Raw genomic sequence first — 8258 nt, 5'->3', positions numbered from 1 at the left:
CGTTGCCTTAGGCTGCAGGCCTCTCAGGATCTCGGCCTCTAGGGAAGTCTTCGGTTCTCTTTCACTATTGTTCAAAACCACCGATCTACACAAGTGATGATTTGGTGCCTAGATCACGCCTTAAATCCAATGCGCTGCCCAGATTTAAATCTTCAAGAAGCCCTCAGTTGTGGGCTGCAACAATAAACTAAACCCTCGCTCCTATCACACGTTGCCCATCTCTTGCTAAACCAGGCCCACACTTCAACCAGGCGCAGGCCACAACCCTTCACCTTCCAAAAAATTACCGGTCTCAGTCACGTTGGAGTGGGGTACGATCCCTCAGGAAATTATGCCAAACCACAAATTGCAATCGGGGTTTGACTCCTCAGGCACTAATCCTAGAGATCATTGATAGAGCAGCATGCACGCATCTTGGGCATAAGTTCCACGATCCACGCTGAGAAAAGCTGGTGTTAATCCACTGCTGAAACGATCCACACCGAATTTCTACAATTATAGTAATGTTTTCACTGTGGTGAACTTCAGTCATACCACAGAATGACTACTGACCACTTTTCTTCAGTGCACTGATCTAATACAGATTCAGATTCTCGGACACAGGCTTAACCAAATGATTAAGGTAGATCCAATCCAATCCAGATCCGGAGATGGCGCGACTGTTCTAATGGCGTAGCGGAATCAAATAAAAAACAGTCGGTTGTAAACGCCCTCGCACGGAGGGTGATTCCTTATCGCTCCACGCTGATACCTCAGAAAAATCTGTGCTTGATCCATGCTCTTTCCACCTTCAGATGCAATCTCACTGTGATCCCTATACAATCCGTCCTCCTAGTGATCCCAGTCTCCTTCACGACTAAGTTGAAGGCAACTCCACGCCGCCAATGCAGAAGATGCCAAACAGATTATTTATATCTGCCACGTTGAAACAGTCTCGACTGTCAACCTCCAGTGCGCCGATGTCTCACTTCAGAAGAGGTCTCAAAAGAAAACGCCGATCTACAAAAGAAATGCTTCTGATCTCCTTGAAGGGCTGTTACGGTCTCTTTACAAAAGAGGCAACCACACAACACACAGGCCTCTGGCTCAATTGTGCCCCAATTGATCGGTGTAGCTCAAATGAAATCGCAGCAGCATATCAACCGTAGATCACACAAATCATTAAACAACAATACCGATGCCAAGATCTGGCTTCTTAACAAACGGGCATGGCTTAGAAACTCGATTCAATTTCGCAGTGATCAAAAAAGGATTGCGCAAACCTTTGGCAGGTTGCAACCGAACATGCACGCCGATTCAATATGAAGTCCAACAGATTCAAGACGAGCAGCAAACAAAAGCTTCACCCTCTATGGCAGCGTTCTCCAGTCTTCTCGACGCCTTCAATCAAATGCCTATCCCACTTGGCTAACCAAACTTGGCTATCAAACGCATTCCCAGCAGCGATTCAATCAAAATTCGCAGAGATCTCCTTAACGGCAATCTGGCAGCGATTCACCTCATGCAATAGCAGCTTACTCCTCCAGCTTTGATACCATGATAAGAAATGCAGAAGACAGAAGTTTAGACAAACACACGGGAGCTCACAGGTGCAGATCACCAGGAGCTCCCTCCAGCAAATGCATTTGCTTCCCTTATTCATTAATCATCAGGAATTAAATAGATACATAGGCAAAAAACAGATTCCTAATTAATAGGAACTGAATGTCAAATAAAGAGCAAATCATAACTAAGTAACCCATTCTCCATTAATTTCTAACACGTAGACCTCCCTTGAATGATGGGATTTTCACTTTATCATCCTCAGTCATCCAGTCCTATAGACTAAATTATTTTATATTACTTTGGGTGTTTCCGTGATCTTTTAATCAATAATGGTTCTCATTTTCTTAATGAAGTTATAAGGAATATGATTCATGATTAATTACCAACATATTACAGACCAAAGCACACAGAGACAACAATAACTATCAAGTTATCTAATGCCCTATCCCCTATAGCAAAAAGAACAACAATCACAATGATGAAGGGAGTGGAAGATAACCTTTTTTCATGTAGTATTTCTCTAGCCCTTTCTGCACTAAAGGGAAACTTATTTCCTAACAGCCTAACATAGAATATAGGTAAAGTACCTGTAGAAAAGTTCACAGAATAAAGCGTTACAGAGATATCATTCTCATGCCTACCAAGTTCATAAATAAGTTGTCCATTTTCAAACTCCTGGAACTAAGGCCAATATCCAAGTAATCTCACATTTTTCAGTGCTTCTCAATCTGGGGTAGGGATATTGCAAGGTGGTCATAAGCTATTGGTAACGTCCAATAAGGTTCCTAAGAGTGACCTAATAAATTTTCCCCCTCTTTTATGTCTATTACCATGTAAGTAACTAGCATAATCTCAAACAGAGAGAAAATTATCTTAAATTTTAGAAATCTTGGCGAATCTTACTAGTCCCCAATATGCAAATGGTAAAATATTTTGAGATAGATCAGTAAAAATAATCAAATTTATAATGATTCTATAAAATTTTGGCCATCTTTAAGATTAAAAAAAAAAAAAAAAAACAACAACAACAACAACAACTAATTAGATTTAAAGTACTTACAAGAGTTGAATAGCATTGAATATCATAATTAGGATGATGTTGCGGGTATTCGAAGAATACGCCACTTTTTCAACGAAATCCTCCTTTTGCCCTTCTCTTGTATCGTCTTGATATTAAGATGTTGATGAAATTTCTATCAATTACCCTCTTTGTTGCCAATCCGTAGATACTGGACACATGAGGTCTGTTAATCTTTAATCCGCAAGTACTGTACACAAGAGGTATGTTAATTTTGCAGGGACAATCAACATGTACTCGACACAAGAGGTCGGTTAATCTTTATTTCGCACATATCAAAGACAAGAGAATGTTTGCTAATACTTTATCCTCTGTTTGTGCTTAAGGTTGGCTTCAATTCCTTAAGATTTGCAACACTAATTGAGCATTTTCAGAATGAGATTGTGTAGAGGATGCCACATTTACAGTTGGGTGCTTAATGCATGCAAAATGAAAATGAATCTATCGCCACTTGTCCACTTGTTACACCGTAAGGCGTTTCCCTTTGAAATGAACCCCCAAACACTTTTGTGTCTTAATCGTAGCCGTTAGATGTAATGTTAGATGATTGAAGAGAAATCAACCATCTAATTAATTAGGCCAATAGGCCTTCCTTTGAACAATCACCACCCTTCTGCTTTCCACTGACATCTGTGCGCATTTTCAAGATATTCGTCATGGTATCCTTCAATTACTCGTCATGGTCTTCATCCTTCAGACAAAATGGTAGGAATTTTTTTTATGGTTTTCTTCCTTCAGCGAAATGGTAGGCATTTCTGTTATGGTCTTCATCCTTCAGGCGGAATGGTAGGCATTTTTGTTATGGGCACCAACAACCGATGGATGTCTTCCACTTGATGCCTTCCTCTCAATGCAGAGATCGTAAACTGCCCTTCTCTCTCAAAAGCCAAGCACTTCAACTGCAGAGATCGTCAAACATGCACAACCTTATAGTGCTCTTGTATAACCCCTAACACAGAAGCCTAATTCGGTGCATTCGAGTAGTCGACAGGAGCCTTATTCTAGCGGGGAAGAGCCGAGCATATACATCGTATACATGGTTTTAATCTTGTTAGAGATTGTTGTTCACACTCTCGCCATTCTGCACACAAGCGACGAACCAATCATCTCCCAATCAAACGACCTTATTATCTGGAGCGATACCTGATCAGTACGGCCTTGTATTGTTGATGCAGGGTTTGCTCCATTCTCGCTGAGTTTTCTTTGCTCTGCAAAATAAATCATTTACCCATTTACGGTGGCCATGGATAAAGTTGGGCTGCATGGCTAACTGTATTGTTTTTGGAGTATTTCTGGTTTTGTTGCAGAAACCTTGAATTCGTACAATTCACATCTTTGGGGGAAATATTGATATCTACATCTTTGGGTAAATATTAATTTCTAATGAACCCTACTCCAGTATTCAGAAGATAGAGGGTATAGTTACCACTGTGTTCCTTTGAATGGAATGATTTTCTGTTGTAATTGTTGTATTGGGCTGACATGTTAATAGATCTGTAGAAAGCTTTGATGCGGTTGGAGGTGAAGAATTGTGGTAAATTAAAGCAGGTCATTTTTTCTTTTGCATCACGAGAAATAGCCATGTTAGCTTTATTTTGATCCGGAGGTCTGTTTGTTTACAGGCCCTTGGCAGCAGTCGGCAGCCCTCGCGATCCTTTTCTCTTTTATTTCAACTCAAGAGTTGTTTTCGCAACTGCCCGCATGACCTAAACGCAGATTAAATCTGCCTCCACCCAATTGTTTGCAGGCAAGCCATTGCAAAAAAGCAAAGCGCGAGGAGAAGGGAGGGGGCGGCCTTCTTCTTCTTTGATTTTATGCTGCGAGGAATCGAACCCGCGACCGCCTCTTTATTCTTCTTTTCTGAATCGGCAGAGGTGCTTTAACTTCTTCTTCTTCTTCTAAGCTCTACTGCTACTGTGATCCTATGATGATGGCCATTCTTCGTTTGCTTATTCTTCTTATGTGTTTTGTTAATGAATTATTGATGAAGATGATGCACAGCTGAATGAGGGTATGATGGAGGTTGTTGCTCTGCTGTCCACTTCTTCATTCGAATCCTCGAGTCATATCATATCATGGAATGTAGCGACGAACCAATCATCTCCCAATCAAACGACCTTATTATCTGGAGCGATACCTGATCAGTACAGCCTTGTATTGTTGATGCAGGGTTTGCTCCATTCTCGCTGAGTTTTCTTTGCTCTGCAAAATAAATCATTTACCCATCTGTCGTGGCCATTTTTGGTTCAAAGGTTTTATCAGAGCCTTCCACCGCTGTTTGCAGGGCATTTCAAGTTCTCAGGGTGGAATTCGACCTGTCTGTTATCCGCCAGGTTGGCATTAACTAACCCTTTACCCACATTTTTTGGATCTACAAAAAGCCTTTTTAAATTTTTGTATTTCAGGCTCTAAATTGATCATGGTAGAACAATTTAGCGGTTAATTCTTCTCGGCCTTTACAGTCTACAGCGGTAGGTTTTAGGGTTTTATTTTATGAAAAACATCTAATGCATTTTATCTTTAAATACTTGAAATCTTGTGTTGCTTATATCGCTTAAGTGTTTGGAGTAAGTCTGTTCTCTGTCTTATTTGTTTTACATTTCCTGTGCTAAAACGTGATGCAGATTCCTTCATTTCGCGGTCTAAAACGGTGTAGAAATGGCCGAGGGTCCAATGGCCGATATGTTTACAGTACAGCAGACCGCGGGTCGAGTACTGTGCTGTATGTGCGGTATTTCCATGCCACCCAACGCAGCAAACATGTGTGTTAATTGTATACGAACCCAAGTGGATATCACAGAAGGTCTACAAAAACACGTAACAGTCCTTCATTGCCCTGAATGTAATTCGTATTTACAGCCCCCCAAAACATGGATAAAAGCCCAATTAGAATCCAAGGAACTCTTAACATTTTGCATTAAGAGGCTCAAGAATTTGAACAAGGTTAGGCTTGTACATGTTGAATTCATATGGACCGAACCCCATTCTAAGAGAATCAAGGTCAAGTTGTGAATACAGAAGGAAGTGCTCAATGGGGCTATATTGGAACAGGCTTACGTTGTTGAATATGTTCAGCAAGATCATATGTGTGAACACTGTACAAGGGTTCAGTCCAACCCAGATTAGTACGTGGCTGTTGTGCAAGTCAGGCAGCATGTTAGCCACAGGAGAATGTTCTTCTATCTGGAACAGTTGATTCTCAAGCACGGTGCAGCTGCTCAGGCAGTCAATGTTAAACAAGTGCACGAGGGTGTTGATTTTTTCTTTGCTAATAGAAGTCATGCAGTTAGGTTTGTGAGCTTTTTGGGCAATGTGGTGCCTATTTTGAATCGCAATGACAAACAGCTTGTGTCTCAGGATTCAAAGAGCAATACATACAATTATAAGTACACTTTCTCTGTTCAGATCTACCCTATTTGCAAGGAGGATTTGATTTGCCTCCCTCCAAAGGTTGCGGCAAACTTGGGTAACTTAGGTCCCCTTGTTCTGTGCACAAAAGTGAGTACCCATATTATGCTGCTTGACCCATTTACTTCGAGGCATGCTTTTATGGACACGAATCAGTATTGGAGGGTTCCTTTTAAGCCTCTCCTTTCAAACCGGCAGTTGGCTGAATATATTGTATTGGATATTGAAGTTGAGATGGGTTTGACTACTGTGGGTGGTATCAAGTATTCATTGGCAGAGGCAAAGGTAGCCCGTGTTTCAGACTTTGGAAAGAATGACACTATTTTTACAGTGAAAACTCATCTGGGCCATCTTTTGAGTCCTGGTGACTATGCTCTTGGTTTTGATTTCTATGGTGCAAATACTAATGATGTGGATTTAGATAAATACAAAGGACTTAATCTTCCAGATGTGGTTTTGGTGAAGAAAAGTTATGAAGAGAAGCGCCAGAAGAAGCGGGGCAAGCCTAGGCCTTGGAAGCTTAAGACATTGCCCATGGAGGTTGAACCATCTTCCAGAGGCAGAATGGAGGATGCGAAGGAATGGGAGGACTATGAAAAGTTTTTGGATGAACTGGAGGAAGACCAGGAGATGCGATCCAAGATTGCATTGTACAAAAATGAAAATTATCAGCGAGCGGATACAGCGTCTATGACAGATGGTGAAGATGTTCCTTCTGTACCTTTGGATGAGCTTCTTGGTGATCTTACACTCGAGGATGATGAGCACGAAGATGAAGAAATGGAAGGCTAATTGTTAAAACACATTTCAGAAAATCACAGTACATTTATTACTCACTGTGAAAACCTTCATGCTCAAAATCAATGTGGTATCACAGCTACACAATGGTAGACATATCATTTCCAACAAAAATCTTCTGCAGTTGATTGTCATGATGTGCAGACCTTTTGTCAGCCTATCAGTGGCATTTATTGGAGCTAGCATATTGAAGATTGGCGCAGCAGCATCAGTAATGATATGTTTGAGTTAAGAAGAATTGCATGGCTTAATTTATTGCAGACACTAACATTGCTTTTCCATTAAATTATTGCAGTTGTTTGTATTTTTATTGCCATTATGATGCTTGGAAATCGTACTGTCATTTTGTAAGTTGCACAAATGAATAGATTAATAGTATAATGTATGGATGTTGTATGCATTTGCCACATAAACACTGCAACAGATGAAATGATGCTTTAAGAATGCTGAGGTGACATTGCATTTTTTATGTGCTGGATAAATTGTGTTTACTACAACTATTTTGCATCTGTTGGATACTTGTGTGGTTTTCCAATTGGTGTGGCTGCTGATTTTGTGGTTGTTCATTGCAAAATTTTGAAGAAAAGGCCTTCCAGGTGTAGAATTTGATGATGTCACACAAAGCATTTCTCCGGATTTGAGGTTCCTTACCACTGCTATTGAATCTGCCACTTCTGCTAAATTTGCTGCATTTTTATGAAAAGTTAAAATAACTAGGGAACCATTTTTGCTTTAGAATATGAAACATTGAAGAGACCACTCCAGAAGATGATGTTGCTGCCATCATGAAGAAGTAGTTAATGGTAATAAGAATACATTTCTGCTGAAAAAATCATCATTTTGGTTTGTTTTCTGGAGGCTTTTGTGACCAGATGCTGATTACACAAGTTCATTGTTGCTCCTATCCAATGACTACTATTGATGTTCGCTGTTATCTGAAGGCAACAGGTTGTCTCTTCAGATTCCAAGTATTCTTAAAACTTGATCATCAAAAAAACAAAGAGGAAAAAGTTGATGGTAGAGTTCGTTGTTGCTCCTGTCCTTGGATGCTATTCATGTTTACTGCTATCTGGAGGCAGCAGGTCGTATCTTCAGATTCACGGTATTCTTAAAACTTTATCATCAAGAAAACAAAGAGGAAAAATATGAAGGTATCGTATATGTTATTTTCATGCTGCTGATTGGAGAAAATCATTGCTGTTTGTAGCATTGGAAGATTGTTGGTATGATAAGAGAGTAAATTTATTAAACGGAAAGTGTTGTTTGCTTTGCTGGTCACACATTGAAACCTCTGGTTGACAGGGTGAAACAGTTCATTAAATGCTCTCACAGTACAACCAACAAAAACTGGGTTTTGGTGTTTGAAGTCAGGACTAGATTCTCTGTCCTTGCTTTTCTCCAAAGAGTTGAAACCGACACACAGGGTTGA

At 40.3% G+C, this 8258-nt stretch overlaps 1 pseudogene; it reads left to right on the top strand.

Moving 5' to 3' along the window:
* Positions 1–5249: 5249 nt before the first annotated feature.
* Positions 5250–6991, top strand: LOC149157596 (uncharacterized; annotated as a pseudogene).
* The last annotated feature ends 1267 nt before the right edge of the window (positions 6992–8258 follow it).

The sequence above is a fragment of the Pinus tabuliformis genome, chromosome 5_2, assembly GCF_031772625.1.
Source record: "Pinus tabuliformis cultivar Carrire ecotype Pingquan chromosome 5_2, CPIR1, whole genome shotgun sequence".
Lineage (NCBI taxonomy): Eukaryota > Viridiplantae > Streptophyta > Pinopsida > Pinales > Pinaceae > Pinus > Pinus tabuliformis.
This window is presented reverse-complemented; position numbering and strand designations above follow the sequence as displayed.